General features: G+C 38.0%; 1 protein-coding gene across 4 annotated transcripts in view; it reads left to right on the top strand.

Moving 5' to 3' along the window:
• The window catches only part of RBMS3 (RNA binding motif single stranded interacting protein 3), a 449717-nt gene that overhangs the window by 417252 nt on the left and 16070 nt on the right, over positions 1-16395 (top strand). The gene's annotated exons all lie outside the window — the stretch shown is intronic.

Here is a 16395-nt window from a genome sequence, read left to right as displayed (position 1 = left end):
TCAGCAGTGTTTCCAGTATATCATATTTAAACATGCGCATCTCAACTATTATTTTCTCTTTAAGCTGTGTAAGTCAGCTAACTCCCTCAGAGTCAGAGAAAGGCAAAAAATACTCTTTAATAAAAATTATTAGAACTCTCTGAAAAGTTGCTAAAATACAACAGCCTACAAACAATATATGATGATTTAATAGGTGAATGTGTGCACATTACATGTACATGTATATTTTTATGAAAATGCAGGCAGAAATATTATACTTTTATGCCATTAACACACACTCTCTTTATGTAATAATTATGTGAAAGATCTACTAAATGCCGGGTTGTTTTTTTTTAATTTCACCATTATACTATGTGATACTAATCTATAAGAGCACAGTTTTCCAAATTTGGTTGTGAGTTTTGAGTTTTTTTAATTCAATAAGGTACCAAAGAAAATTACAAAGCTGTTTAACCCACTGTATTGGATCTTCCTTTTCTATTCCTGACCTTCCTCCTTTTCTCTTCCTTTTTTTCTTTTCTGATGAATATAATTCCAGCTCCAGTGTCTTTTCCTCTTTCTTTAAAAAAAAAACTGATAAGATCTGAGACATCTCTATTTATTTCTAATGAAACTTAAATATTATTTTAAACGTTTCATTCAACAATCAAAATAAGTAGGCAATATATCTGGAAGTTAGCATCAGCCTTTTTCTCCTCTGCAGACACGAAATTGAAGGAAGTACTAGGATTAGTAAGAATTTCTTCGTGTGTAATTATTGTGGTTAAAAAGTGTGTTTCAAAGTTAATACAAGGGAGAATGAATTCTGATTGTGGTGCAGAGTAGCTCATATGAACTTTTCCTTCTGTCATTTTCACTTCCATGACTCTCAGATTTTTTCTTCACTTATTTTCTCTCAATCTTAATGCAAACTAGAAAATTCCTAGCTAATCACAGAATATTAGGGGTTGGAAGGGACCTTTAGAGATCATCCAGTCCAACCCCCGTGCTCAAACAGGTCCACCTAGATCAGGTCACACAGGAACACATCCAGGTGGATCTTGAAGAACTCCAGAGAAGGAGACTCCACACCCTCTCTGGGTAGCCTGTGCCAGGGCTCCCTCAACTGAACAGTGAAATAGTTTTTCCATATATTTAAGTGGAACTTTTTGTGTTCCAGCTTCTTTCCATGATCCCTTCTTCTGTCACTGGATACAACAGAAAAAAGGGATGTCCCAACCTCCTGACATCCACCATTTAGATATTTATAAATGTTAATGAGATCCCTCGTCAGTCTCCTCTTCTCCAGACTAAACAGCCCCAGTTCCCGCAGCCTTTCCTCGTAAGAAAGATGCTCCAGTCCCCTGATCATCTTGGTGGCCCTGTGCTGGACTCTCTCCAGCACTAACCTGTCCCTCTTGAGCTGGGGAGCCCAGAACTGGACACAAGACTCTAGATGAGGCCTCACCAGGGCAGAGTAGGGGGGGAGCAGAACCTCGCTCGACCTGCTGGCCACACTCGATGCACCTCAGGATGCCATTGGTCTTCTTGGCCATGAGGGCACATTGCTGGCTCATGTTTAGTTTGCTGTGAACCAGAACTCCCAGGTCTCTCTCTGCATAGCTGCTCTCCAGTATATCAATCCTCAGCCTGTACTGGTGGGGACTGACCTGCTGAGAGCAGCTCTCCAGCAGCTAGTCATAACATTAGCAGCTAATGTTCTCTTCTGACTTGAGACTGCTATTACAACAGTGATAGTAACAAATCCATTTGGGGAGATTGGGAAGGACTCTGAAAGGCAGTGGGTGATCTAGTGGGTGATAATAAGATCCTGAATTTATTTTCCTGCAACTGAAAGAAAATCTTTCATTTTCCTAGCTCTTTACACAGTCTTATCTTTCAAGGTCACAGCATTCTTTGACAACTTCTTGAAATATATTCAGAAGTATACCATATAGGTTTATGTTTACTATATTTTAAACTGCTAACTCATTTACAGAAAACTTAAAGAGCAAGAAAGATTAAATGATTGATAGTGTTACAATATCCATAGGTTTCACATAAATCTGAAATGACACCTTATTTTATCATATACAGGATTTCTCTGTGGTAAAAACACCATCTGCACCATACACACACAGGATAATTATAGAGAACATCAAAATTTCCTGTCAGGAATTAAAGAGAGAACTTCAAGATTTGGACTACCAGAAGCAGTTTAGTTGGATATATCCATCCTGACTCAAACTTGAATCTTCCTAACGAATTCTGTTAGAGGAAAAAAATGGAGGGGAAATCGACAACCTATTTAAATATATGATTTATTTAGAGATATTTTTTCATTCTCTTATTTGGAAGTCTGCATTTCAGTCCAGAGAGAGGAGCGCTGAGAGCATAAAGTCATGACAAATTGAGCCAAGTCCAAACCATTCTACACTGAGTGCCTCAGCAGAACTAAGTTTCAAGGGAAGTGTGGGACATAAACCATATATTTCTGTTAGGAATATAATTTTTAATTTTATCCTTCAGACTTTGCAACAGGGTGCCATAAAGAGCCACCAGCTATCTTTCAAGAGACCAGCCAGATTTTTTTAAGCAAATAAGCCAAAACATCACAAACAGTTTTGCTTAGTCTTGGCTGTAGCTCAATCCCAATTTAATTTAAAAGCTTACAGTATGCAAAGCAGTTTTTATTAAAAGGCTTTCATACATTCACTTCCTTAGACAAACCATTTTGCTAATTAACATAACATTTTTTTCAGCCAAAACAGACCTCTGTGGTCACTTAAGTGAGCGTTGACTTCAAACCTACTTCCAACCTTGCCTGAGTCAGGATGAATGTGAGGGTTTCTAAAATACTGCTTTGACAGAAAATCTATTCACTAGTGAGTAAGCTCGAGAATGTAGACATGTAGGCCTATGTACACCTTGTATCTTGTGGGAATACTCTGCTTTTTGATGCTCTCTAAAATATTAAAGTACTCTGTCCAGGCTGGAGCCATTCCAGGGTAAGATCCTTCACAGAGGAGCACTCTTTAGCCTTTAGGTGAGGCAAGTTACTCAAGTAAGATCAGCCTCTGCCAATTCTTCCCTCAACACCAGAAATTGGATTTGAGTTTTGAACTCTCAGCTCTGAAGCACATGTTAAAACCTCATGAGAATTCAAGAGGCAGCTGCCTACATCCCTGCCTGCATTTGATTATTTAGTCACCAAGCCAGGGGGGCATTTCTGGCTAAATGCTGGCAGGGCTGCTCATTTCCATCTGGGAGCATCCAATTCAACCGCCAAAATAGTGCACTTTCCTACAGCCCCACTCATAGTCAGCTACCTTCCCCTTGTTCTATGGGAAGCTTTCAGTTACTGGCCAAAAGCACAAAGAATTTGGTTTAGGACATCATTTGTCATGGATAAAAACAATAAGTTTTCTTTATTTCCAAAGCCCCAAAGAATGTGTATTTGATTTTATTTTATCATCTTTTTAAACATTATTATTTCTTATATATTACTGAATTGTCTGTATAACATCAGACATCTGCTATACCAAGTAATCCTCTAACCAGGACGATGCACTAAGGCTATCAAGATGCCAGGCCAAAGAAAAAGCTGCAAATGCATATTTACTTGATCTCACTGCCCACTTCACAAAAACATACAGCCCAAAGGATGGTGTAGAGCACCAGAGGAAGAGAGGAGGTAATGGTCTGGAGTTTGTGGCAACTAAACCCCATGAGCTGTGAGAGAATTTCATACAGCATTTGCATCTCCCTGTTACTGTGCTTTGTGATTCATCCACCAAAAACGTAATTCCTTTCTACCTTTGTGAAAATCAAATTGATTTCTGCCAGTGAAAATAGTTTACATAACTGATGAATTGAGAGGTAAGTGTGTTGCTCTGATCACCTCCCCAAATCTGCTTGAAATCTGAAGCAGAGAATCTGCCAGAGGGGCAATTTCTTCCAAATTTATATGCATTTTTTCATACATACCACTACACTCAAAAGAGCAGAAAGCATTTACACAGGTGTGCTGGCTGTGAGCAAATATGTAGAGAAAACTGAAGCTTAAATTACGTCAAGAGTACAGCAAAAAGGAAATAACTCTGAATATTCTGATTAACGCTGACAACCCAGCCTCAGCTCCTACAATTGTATTTAAATGAAATTTCAATGCCAGGAGGCATAATGTGAAGACAGACCACTAGTTTTAACCTTGAAATTTTTCTTTTGTTTACTAGTTTTTTTCTTATTTATTACAGTAAGTCTTGTTTTTCCAATGTAATATTCATCTGCAATTAGGCCTGTTATTCAAAAACGTACCATAGATAGAGGATACAATGAATGAGTCTGTAAGGGTGGCATTGAAGAGCAGCATTAGTATGTGTTTAATAATGTATGGAGGCTGGAATTGTTCCATCATCAGCCTGTCACTCAAAGTGTTGCTGATACAGCCATTGATCTGACATCTGTTTCATGGTTTAATAAAGTTGTGATTGATGCCCTAGTGGATATAATACAAAAACCTTTAGCAAGAGATAGAAAAAATCAGTTTGATCACTGCTTTCAGTCCCTGTTGCTTGGCTCTTTTTTATTTTGGTATTTCTACATTTGGCCATCAGCAACAATAATCTGCTTTTTCAATGAGAAGAATTTCTCCCTCCCTTCTCCTCTGCTGCTCATTCCTGAAGGAAGTTTTCTGTTTTGCACTTTCTTGTTCAGAGTTTCTCTCCCCTCCCTATCATTAGTATCCATTTCAGATACCACATGGCTTCCAGTTTCTGCCAGCAGATTGAGACAGCTTTTGTTGGTCCTTGTTGGCAGAGGGGTAATGTTTCTCTCTCTTTTGGAGCTGCCTTTACTGTAGGCTTGTTTCATCTTACACCTTTGAGGCCAACAGCAATGGGAAAGTGAGGAGAAGCCAGGTTTTTTACTAAAACTGCTAGCTCAACTCTACTGCTTAATTGTTCTTCAAGCTTGCAGATGTTTCACTAGTAACTTTCAGTTTCTAAGTTAGAAACATAATAGGCAGCTTGCAGAATAAAATAGCCATTGCACTTTAAAAAAAACCCCCAACCTTTAAAAACTCTTAATTATTTCAATGTTCCAGATACCTCTGTATTAACAGTGCAGTTTGGTGGAAGAACTGCATTGACACAATATGTGAGTCTGTTGAAACTGCAAACCACCCTAACTCTGCTTTCCTGGTTTATAGTATCACCAGAAATCTCTCAGTGGAATAACAGGCTTGTTATACGGGTACATCAGTCTTATCTTTCACTTTGTTACTTCTTTTTGTTGCCAGTGCAGCTTGATGGTATCTCCAGAACCCTTCAATGGAACAAGCTTGTTATAAGTTTTTTATCTTTTATTTCCTTTGGATACTCCATGGTCACCAGTGGTTTAAAATGTCACCTAAAGGCCTCAGCAGAATAACTGCTTTGTTAGATAGAGTTGTTTTTTTCCTGTTTAATCTGCAATTCTATTTGCACATACTACAGCTACACAGAGCTGAAACATCATCTCATTCCCCTGATGTTCAGATCCTTGTTCAAAAAGCACTCTCTGTTATTGTAATTGTATGTCACAAGGTCCCTGGAGAGTTACAAGAACAAAGTTTCTTTGCAGTCTTGTGCCTTTCACATTATCAGGTGTTAATCTTAAAGCTCTTTTATTTATTGTCTGACTATTTCAGTTACTGTTTGTGTGGAAAATATAGGTCTGAACCCATAGCAAATGAATTTAGCTTAGTTCAGGTTGAAACCATCATCCTTGTCTGTTTACCCAGACAAGATCAGGGGCAAATGCAAGTGATTAACAACATGGAGCTGTCTGAGTCGGGAGATCCGTTTAAGGAGAAATTATCCAGGTTGGAAAGGAGAAGAACAACACAAGCTCTCCTGAGATTTATAAAAAATTATTATCTTCTCCTGTACCTTTTTTCCCAAATAGCCTCTTGAAAAGCAGCTCAAATTTGACTGATATATCATTTGATATTAAAAAGGGGCACTCAGTGCAAGTGAAAAACAGCAGATTCCAAGCAGTCAACAAGGAACAAATAACTTTTTGATGAAGCATTTAATCAACTTTCAAAATTTGCTGCCACTAAATATTACTGAGACAAATAGGTTAGCAATCTTTAAAAAAAATGGGTTTACATTTCTGTAAGGAAATACTTGCAGGTGCAACAGCAGAATGGAAAAATTCTCAATTTGACAGTATAGACCAAACACCTGGTACAGTGAACAAGGAAAGACGTGATCTTTTTTTCCTTTTTGGACCATCCCGTAGACTTTTGTAAGAATTGGACTGATCAACCCCCGTTTAGAAGAGGATCTTTCTAATCAGCTGTCTCAGCATGGGTTTCACAGTCTACATTTGACCATAGCTGTGGTTAGAGGGTATTTTTTTAAAGGATATTTATAAAGTGATATTTCTGTAGTCTTCATTCTTCCCTTCTGAACTCAGCTTTACTTTCTTACCATTTGTTGATAGTGGCTTACTGTTTGCCTTTCTGTGCAAGCCTGCCTACCTTCAGTGACACTGCCTGTCACAGGCAGAGAAGGAGAATGTAAAAGGAAAATCAACAGTGATGGAGGGAATCCTGTTTTGGGTTCAAGCAGCCCTTCAAATGAGCCCAGCATGTCAGTAGCTTTTACTATGTGTTAAATTTTGCCTTCACACAACACTTCCACAAATAGACATGTGCTTTGGTTGAGGACTCCTTGCTTCTCTTTGAGGTATCAACTACTGACTCAAAGTGACATTAGCCTAGATTCTCTTTCAGAGGAGTCAGCTTCCTGATTGTGGCGATAAAAAGTTAAAGCAACATAAAGCAACAGTGATAGATCAACAAAACAAAAAAAGTATCAGCCAGAAGAGCCATAACTAATATAACTTCATGTTCATCATCAGGCAAATGTCATTCATACAATTAATTTGCAGCTGATTTCACATAGCTGTGAACTTGAATATTTAGAGGCTTGTTTCTTCTATATTTTCTTTCATGTGACTGCTGCAATTCTTTTTCGTATTTCTAGAAGTGCTACCTGGTGATACTTTGAAGGACGGTGGGAATATAGTTTAAAGCCCCCTCTTCCAAAGCGTGTTTTGTATTTAGTGATAGCTATGTGCTAAATACAAAAGGAAATTTTTTATTTTGAAATAGTGAATAGAAACCAAAAAGCATAAACCCTATAGTATCTGGCAGATAATTAGTAGTCTGCAGCATATCTTCCCCAAAAGGCTTATCTTTGGTCATACTTCCAGAAATTGTTGTTTATATATCTGCTAGAGATGAATCGAGATTTTGGACTCATTTTACTAGCTACTAGTAGATCATTCCCCTAAAAGCTTTGAATGTTAAGAGGAAAAAAGTGTATGTTCATGCATGTTCATGTGAAATTGTACTGATGCCACAAATACCAGGGCATGTTTTGGGGAGAGAAAGTTGGCTTAGTTTGATTTGGTTTATCCTTAGTGATTTGTATAAGATTGAGTGGAACGAGGCTGTTTATTTAACAGACAGGGAAACAGGGAAAAAAAAGTAAATAATAGGTTAAAAAGAGCTGAAAATAATTCTAGGTTTGAAACATCCCTTCACACCTACAACTGACAAACTCAATCAAAGGTGGAAAACAAAAGTACTCTAAATGTCAGGTCTGTCATCTGTGTTTTCGTGATGTCTTTCTCTTGTAAATGTGTTTCCCATTTTGTAATCAAGAACGTAGCTCTTTGCATTATTAGAATTAAACTTGCTTTTATTGTCCTGCCTGTGTTTTAAGTAGACTCAGATGATTCCAACCAAAGTGATAAATATGAATTTCCAGAGAGGTAATGAATCCAAATCATCAGTGGTACAGACAAACTCCATGGGGCCACAAGCTATAAGTACATGTAAGCACAGTAAGAAGTCTTAAAATCCTTGAAGAGGCTGTATCCTCAATGGAAAAGAGCAACGTGCTAAATTACATGGAAGAACAACTAGTTTCTGCTACGCATTTTTGCAGTCCTTCACACAATATCAGTTCTCTTTAAGGTGAAGTACTTGAATTTTATCAGCTTCAATCACAGATGTCATAAACTTCATCTGAAAGAAAAAGGCATGAAGGTGATAGACAAGAAGTAGCGTGTAACACAATGTAGGTCTGTGAAGGGCATCCATGGTAAGAAGAAGATAGTTTTAATGATGCTAACAATATAAATATGTTATGAAAGTAAAATAGGGAAAGCATAACTTGAATATCTTGCAGAAATTGGTAATATATTAAGAGCAAGTCTAGTGTTTTAAATGAATCATGGAATGGTCATTGTTTTGGAAATCTAGAATTCAACTGAGCCAAGCACCTTAACATCCACAGGAGGGATTTTCAGGTGTTGACACGAAACCAGATCAATGGTTAATAGTATTTTTTCAACTCCAACTTCTGTTTCTCATTGCAAAGAAACATTGTTATTTCAGTTCAAAACAAGTAGTTATTTTTTATTTTCTATTCATTTAAGTATTGAGAATTAAGGAAATTATTAAAAAAAAAAAAAGTGTTTACTGAGTGTGATGTACCAAGACTCAGACAAGAGCTGTATATCAAAATACCATTTTATTTACACTGTCTGAAGTCTACACAGTCACAGAGTAAACATATGTTGCAAGTGACCATTCACAGTATTCACTTAGGAAGAATAAACATTTAGAACCAAAAGTTCAGATTTCAACATGTGTTGTGTGGATTAGTAAGTGTACTGCTTACTTTTGTTTTCGTTTGGTTTGGTTTTTTCCAATGGGATGAGTATATTTTGTTAAGCAAAATGTTTTTACTCTGAGAAGCAACCTTTGAATTACATTTCCAGTGTTTTCTCACAGGGAAAACTTCACTTCCAGGGGCACTGGAACTTCACAGAAACACTGGATGCTAGATGCTGCAATGTTTCCAAAGGTGACACATTGTCACGCTATTGAAAACACATACCTTGGAGTTAGAGTGCAATTTGAGGGACGTTCACTATTTTTCATATTTGAATCATAGTGACAGAAATACCATAACCTGTGTGTTAGGCAAATGCCTGGGCCTGCAGATGCTCACAAAAATAATATTCCATTGAATTTCACTGTGTTTTCCCCGTAGTGTCATAGTCCCACTGAACTTCAGTGCACAGTTAATCCACACAGCTTGTCAGATGGTGGGCAAGCCGGTAGCTCAAAGGTTTAGACTTTCCATAAGACAAATTGCCAGTGATTTTGAGGCATTTTCAGCCAGGAAAATGAGCCTGTGCAGGGTTCGCTCATTTCTGAAGCAAGGTTAAATGAAGGAGGTAAAGGTACAGTCTTCATACACTGTGTGAGACACTGGGATCCTGTACATACAATGATTTCAGCCTGAGGTTTTCAGAAAAGGGTAAGCTTTGTTCAAATGATTTACAATTCCATATGGAGCTGCTGATGGCAATAACCTCTGTGCCCTCAGATGGTATTTTATTATTTGTGAGTTATGGGTGACTCTATGTCAGTGCCACAGCACTGTAGAATCTTCTTGCTCCTAAAAGACTCAATTTGTGAGGAGAGTTCTGCTATAACTAATATTTACTATGAAGCAGCTCAGTCAGCACATTTCATTAACTGTAACAAGGGGTTCTGAGAGAAGCTCCATTGAGTGAATTTGGGAGTTTGCTGAATTGAGTTGTTTTTCTAGCAAGGTAAATGAACTGTTGAATACGGCAGATTTCTCCTGTCTGGTAGATGAGAGCTGCACAACACCAGGATGGATCCAGGGAGCAATTATATCTCAAAGAGGCACATCATTTCCTAGTCCCACGGAGGACTGCGCTATCCTTTGGGATTCATTATGGCTTTCAAATGTGATAGGCACACCTGTATGCTTCTAATTTTCACTTTTTCATTTTAGCAGTTTTAATACAGCAACAGCCAGTTTCTTGAAAGTTTAGTATCGAAATGTCCAAATTATTGTGCATTTGCCAGCCTCAACTCCCAGTTTTCCTGTGCTGAGTGTGTTTTCTTTCGACATTTCCCTCAAATTAATTAATACTTCTGTGATGCAAACTGATGCAAAAGCTTTATGCAAAAGCTTTATGCTGTTTGTGTTCTCTGGCCTGCCAACCACTGTTGTACACAGGATTTGCAGCATAGACCAAAGATGTTATAATTTCCAAACTGACTTTTTTTTTTTTCCCAGCCACTAAGGCACCTGACTGTTCCCTTCTCCTGCACTGTTTATGCTGATTCTGCTCTGCTGCCAACCCTTCCCACCTAAAACACCTGCCTGGGCTAAAAAATGGGTTGCCTTTGTTCTTTTTCAATGACCTTTTTTTGGCAGGTCTAGCCAGAGAGACAAGAAAGTAATAATGAGGTAAAGTGTCTATTTGGTATTCACACAGATGATCTTGCCTGGTCTATCTACAGAATCCAGACTGGTACTCAAAATTTTAGTAGCCACAAGTAATTTTCTAGTGAAAACTATTTTGCTGCCTTTCTTTTAACATACAGGTACTCCTAAATAGATATTAGTGGAGCTGATTTCCTGCGAATAGAAAAAACTTTTCTCAGCAACTTCAGTTTTCTGGTAAACAACGGCTGCTTCATCAAGGTGGTCATAATTTGATTTGTTGTATTTTATTTTAATTGAGGCTTTCTACTTCAACGTAAGACAAGGATATCTTTTTGCATCTACACTTTCTCGAAGATTGATCATAGTACACAAAGCTTATTAGTAAGTAAAAAATAGTACAAGTAGCAACAATGTATTTGCTTGAGGTGTTATGAGATGTAGGGAAATTGTAGAAACAAATTCCATTTGGTGTGTGGATGCTGCTTGATGTTAGCCACAAAAAGGAGTTGTCATTATATTTGTATAGTTTGTGCCTGAACTATTGAGTTTGTGCCTGAACAAAAGACCACTGACCTTCCTGAAGTTTCTATCCTATATAACAGAGTTGAAAGTCAGAAAATAATTGATGGAAAAATTTAAAGTAATTAACCTGCAACAGAAGGCAAGGAAAAGAATGATACATTTCAAGGCTTATAAATGCACTTTTCCTTGTCATTAATTTTTGTACAAATGTCATGAGCAGCATTGTATTTTCTTGTGTTTCAAAATGGAAAAATATGGCTTAGGCATAACAACATCATCTGGAGGGATTTTTTAACATTAGCATTTTTACTTTATTGCATACACTATTGGATATGTGTTCCAAGGAATGGCAATATATGATTCCAATTACAAGTCTGGCACAAAAGTGTAAAGGATTAGTATCTCTGACATATAATTATTCTATACAGATCTTTGCAGGCAGAATTGGGCCCATCACAACTGAGAAACTTCAACACTTACTGTTAGTTTGAAGCACTTCTCATTTTTAGGCAGTTTAGTTTATGCATCTGTGGAGTTTCTGTGGAAATCTCTTAACTCCATCTGTACATATCATACAGATTTCTGCCAAATGTTTCTTCTTTTTTTTTTTTCCTGAAGTACATGTGACACAGGAGGGAATCTATAGCATTTCCTACTCCTTCCATACATAGCAGGACATTCGGAAGTAGAAAACAACTGACAACAACAGCAGTACCAATACATCATCTTACATTCTCAAATTGCATTAGAAACAGGAATTAAACACTATAGCAATGCTTAAATAAAGGAGCAAATTAATGCAAGACCTTTGATGTCCTTTGAGGAAGATTAACACCATACAGTATAGTCTTTCTTATATCATGGACAGCAGTCCTATTCCAAACCCACAGATGGCTCAGCTGTACTGCTAATGCAAGCAGGACATTTGAGTTAAAACCAAGACTCTTGGCTTGATGGACTGCTGTAAGATATTCCAGTCATGGCACCTGAAGTAATTGTCTCCTTCCTCCCAGTAAGAAGAATAGATTTTATCAGTTCTGGATACATTTGGCTTTACTCCTTGTCTCTTCGATGTACTTAGTAACGAAATTTGTTTGTTTCTTTCTGAATAATCTATAATAATCTGTCCTTTATAATTATAATGAAAAATCTTGTAAACTAGAAGTTTGCAGGCACTCAGTTGTCTAAATTACCATGCCAAAATACATCATGAATACCAAGTACATTTTGGCCTGAATATTTCCTTGAGTTCACTAGCAGTATGGACAGCTCTGTCTTGCTGGTTGTATTTAATGGTTTTCATCTCACTTTGTTTTCATCTTTACACTCTGTGTAGTCTTTCTCATGATCCTTCACAACAAGCAAAAAGTTCCAGTCCTGAGACTAGGATGGCAGTTAAGCAGATGCTGTTTCAGTTCACAATAACAATTCCTTCAAGGCTATTAGGGGATATTATGGCTGGACAAGCTGGCAGATCCCCCTCCTCACCTTCCCCCCCACCACCTCCCTCCATCCTGAGATTAAAGTCATTGTCCCTAGCGTCAGCCAGTAAGTGAGAGGAATCTGCAAATGCCCTTATTCAGCTTCAGGAATAGCCAGTTTTACACTTTCTAAATGCTAACTTTGCTAATGTGTATTTTAGGAGTGAGGCTTGGTAGTTCAGTAAAGCAGCACTTGTATGTCAACAGCAATCCCTCTTTGTAAGCTGAATCATACAAAGTCCTATGCTTTCAAGGTGTTGGTATAAATTTGTTTGTTGTGAAAATGGCCACTTTGTCGTTGCAGTCGTATTCTTGGACAAGAGAATCTGTCATGCAGTTAGGATTTTCTTCACTGCAAATATTTGCACAGCACCCAATATATATATTTTTTAATGTAAAAAGGAAAGCAGAAAGGGAACATTTTGCTGATCCATGAGTGCCAAGGCAAAATAAAGATGTCTCAGCTTTCCAATCAGTCTGTGTGCCAAAGCCAGAAGTGCATCAAAGAACCAGAAAGGAAAACCTAGCCTAGAAATCGATACTCTTCAAGATTCTCCTGAGAAGAACTCTGTGAATAGGCTGCAACATGTAGAAGCCTAGGCTGTTTTCCCACATCCTGCTTACTTGCCTGTACAGGCTGAGGTGCATTTCTGCAGCATTTGCTCCTTTTCACATGAGTGGAGCAGAGGGATCAGAAACATTCATGGAAAACTCCTGTTAGGACCTGTGTAGAATTTTTTTTAAATATATGCCTTTAAGAAAAGCTAAAGATGATTGAATTTCAGGTTTGTGACTGTAGATGGGCTTTCTCATCTGTGATTCTTGTTTTTTTCTGACACTGTGGCATCCACACCTTGTCACCAATGACATTTAAGAGAACATGTCTCAGCATTGTCTCCTGATGAAAGGAAGGGTCAAAGATGTTTCCCAGATTCACAGTCTGTGTTTCTTGTGACTATTTGGTTAAAGTAGATGGAAGAAAGTCTTACAACCTTTTCTTCTCTTCCCAGGTGGGTCTATCTGAAGCATTCCCAAATATCTGTAAAGAAGCAGTGGTGTCCCATAGAGGAAAGCTAGATGCTCTAACACAGATTTGAGAGAGTGCATGAGACTCTCTCTCCTACTGTTCTTATCAGTGATAGTTTTGCTCTCATTGACAGTTATATTTCAGTAAACTATCACATGGAATTCCATTTGAGAGGATGTAGTATGTTAGGATGTTTTATCTGGTTTAATGCTCAGCAGAAATTTATAGTATTCTGTGAAATTAATATGTTATTAAAAATACATCTACAACTCTGACTTTATATTAGGACACATTCAAAGGATCTTGTCTACTCTTGGGACACCCATCTTCAAGCTCTATTAATTTCTTTTGCAGTTTGGAGCAAGCATATTGTAGCATTTTGAAGCTACAACTGTGCTGGAACATAAAAATGTCCCTAAACTTTGTATTTCAATCAGCTATAGTTTTGAATAAGCTCTGTCTCATCAGGATTAAACATGTAGAGATTGCATACTGAAACATCTTAGCAGCTATTCCAGAGTATCTTTCTGCAAACTGAGCAGTACATGTTTTTGTTTGATCTCCTTTACGATGAGTAGCTCACTGGTCTACAACTTTTCCTTCTTTCAGTTGAAATGGTTTTCGAAATGTGCAGTACTGCAAAACTTGCCTTAAACTCAGTCATGACTGGAACTTCTTTCTGTTTTCCATTTTCCCTTTCCCAAGCCTTGCTTTTCCTTATCTTGAGTTTGCCTTCGATCCGAGACTCACCCGCAGTTTTGAGCTGGATGCACTGTTTCACAACCCCTCACTCCCTGGGTCTGCTCCCATCCCAGGGAAGCACAGCTCAGCCTGGTGGTGTGGAAACACTTGTGAGGGACATGGTAATACATTGCCTGGATGAGAGCTGACAGCGCTCTGAGAAATATCACAGTACCTCTGCCCTTGATCAGGCTTCTCATTGAAAGTTTTCGTTTTGGTAATTACATCCTTCCCAGATAGCAGCCATAGTCATTGATCATACTAATATCATTATAACTGATTCCCGTAAGTCACCTTTTAAAGACACTTTCTATGGTTTCTTTCCCCTCTATATCTTCTTCTTCTGCAGTCAGAGGATAAGACTTTTTCTGCCTACGCTTCATCTGATTGATTAGAAATGCCACATACTTCCTTTACGTATGGCCTGGTAATATACACATCACATTTCTTCCCTCAGGATCTTAATCAGAACAAGTAATGGCCTTTAGCTTTTCTCATTAGCAAAATGGAAAAGCACCATACCCAATCCATTAGAAATGCAGCAATGTAATATGAGCTTATAGAAAAAATGGCTGTGTGCCAGCGGACATGGAGTGAGTTTACCTTAAAGGATTTTCAGTTCAAAAAAGAAAAAAAGTCACCCTTGCTGTCTGGCAAGCAAATATTTTGAGCCATAACTTATCATGCCTGTCTGTCAAGCATTTTGCTGTTGCTCCTTAAGTGCTGTTTGGACAGCTCTGTCATATAAAGGGCATTCGTGGGAGGAAATATGTGTGTTTGTACATGTATTAATGTCTTCCCCAATGTTGATTCCCTTTATGGATTATCCTCCTCATACTCCATCTCCTATCAGAATTAGATAGAGGAAGGGAAGTTGGGAAGATTTTGGTGTGTTTGCATTGCTTTTAATTTTTCAGAGAATGTGCTAACCTGAGAAAACAGAACAAGAACAACCATTATGGCATACTCGGCTATCAAGCATATCTCTGAGAGTGCTGCTATGCTTTTTTTAGCCCTGTCTAAAGCCATTTACAATCAGTACACTGAGAGTGAGGACAAGACTGATTAAGAGAGGCTTTTTCCCCACTCAAGTAAATTGCTTTTCACTTGGCCTGGACTTTATTAGCCTAAAAAGTATTAAAATTCATACACCAGTATTTGTGCCTATACTATCCAGAACTATAATACACTGTTAAAGCATAAACCCTGTACAGATTGGTAATTGTATGTAATTTGAATGTATATGAGCTGACTTTGTCTCTTTTGGAAAGCTAGCACTGAGAGAATACGAAGAACAGCCTTGGAATGCTGCTGTTGCACCAGCACTACAACACATCTGTTTTACTGGCCCCTTCAAGCATTGCTAATGTGATTCCTGGGAAAATAAATTCTAAGCACACCCACAAAGCTATATTAAATAATGTCTTATGGTAAATGGGTGCTTGCACTTTTTTTTAGTTTTAAATGCACCTCAGGTTTCCTAGGTCTTTAAGTTGCAGAGCTGAAGCATAAAGCTAGCATCTTGGCTGCTTTGCTTGTTATTCATCAGCTGTGCTGATCACACTTTGCCAGCAAAATAGAGCATCCTAGTACAAGGTAAAGAAAATAATACAGTGAAATACTGTGAAACACCTAAAGCAGTCAAAAATGTGAGACGTTTTAAAAGGACCTCCTTAGGAGAATTTAGGAGGGGAATTAGTGATTATATGAAAGAAGAGGAAGGCTTAAGGCAAGGAATGATGTATGGTTTCTGAAGAGTTGGGCATTTTTTTTCTTCTTTCATTTTCTATTTTGTTCTACTGGTTTTTTTTTTACTTTCTGGTACCTTTCTCCTACTCCCTCCCCTTGTTGTCATTTAGATGAAATGTTTACAAATTTTGAGAAATTCTGTGTAATTTCTACCACAAAGTTTAGCAATTTGACACTGTCAGCAGATCATTACGTGGCAGACTAGCTCATGACACGGCAATACAGTTCTGTCCACTTAGCCAGCACTCTTGCTAAAAGACAAGGTTTCTCCTTTGGCTGTGCAGCCTTGAAGCTGATGTTCTTTGATGTGTCTCAGAGATCCTCCCACAACTGATAATTAACATACTTAGGGACAGACTCTGTAATAGCCATACTCAGTCACTGACATTGATTTTAAGGGAACCTTTCTCCCAGAAGAATTTCAAGAGTTTGTGGAAAGCAAGAAAAAGGAAGCTCTCACACAAAAAAAGTACTGTTGCTAACTTCCATAGCCCTGCCATGTAAGCAGAGCTAATGATCCTGTAAAGATTTTGAGAGACCACTTCCTATGCTAATGAGAAGT

Source organism: Colius striatus, chromosome 5 (assembly GCF_028858725.1).
Source record: "Colius striatus isolate bColStr4 chromosome 5, bColStr4.1.hap1, whole genome shotgun sequence".
NCBI lineage: Eukaryota > Metazoa > Chordata > Aves > Coliiformes > Coliidae > Colius > Colius striatus.
The sequence above is the reverse complement of the archived record's forward strand: the minus strand, read 5'-3'. Positions and strand labels throughout refer to the sequence as shown.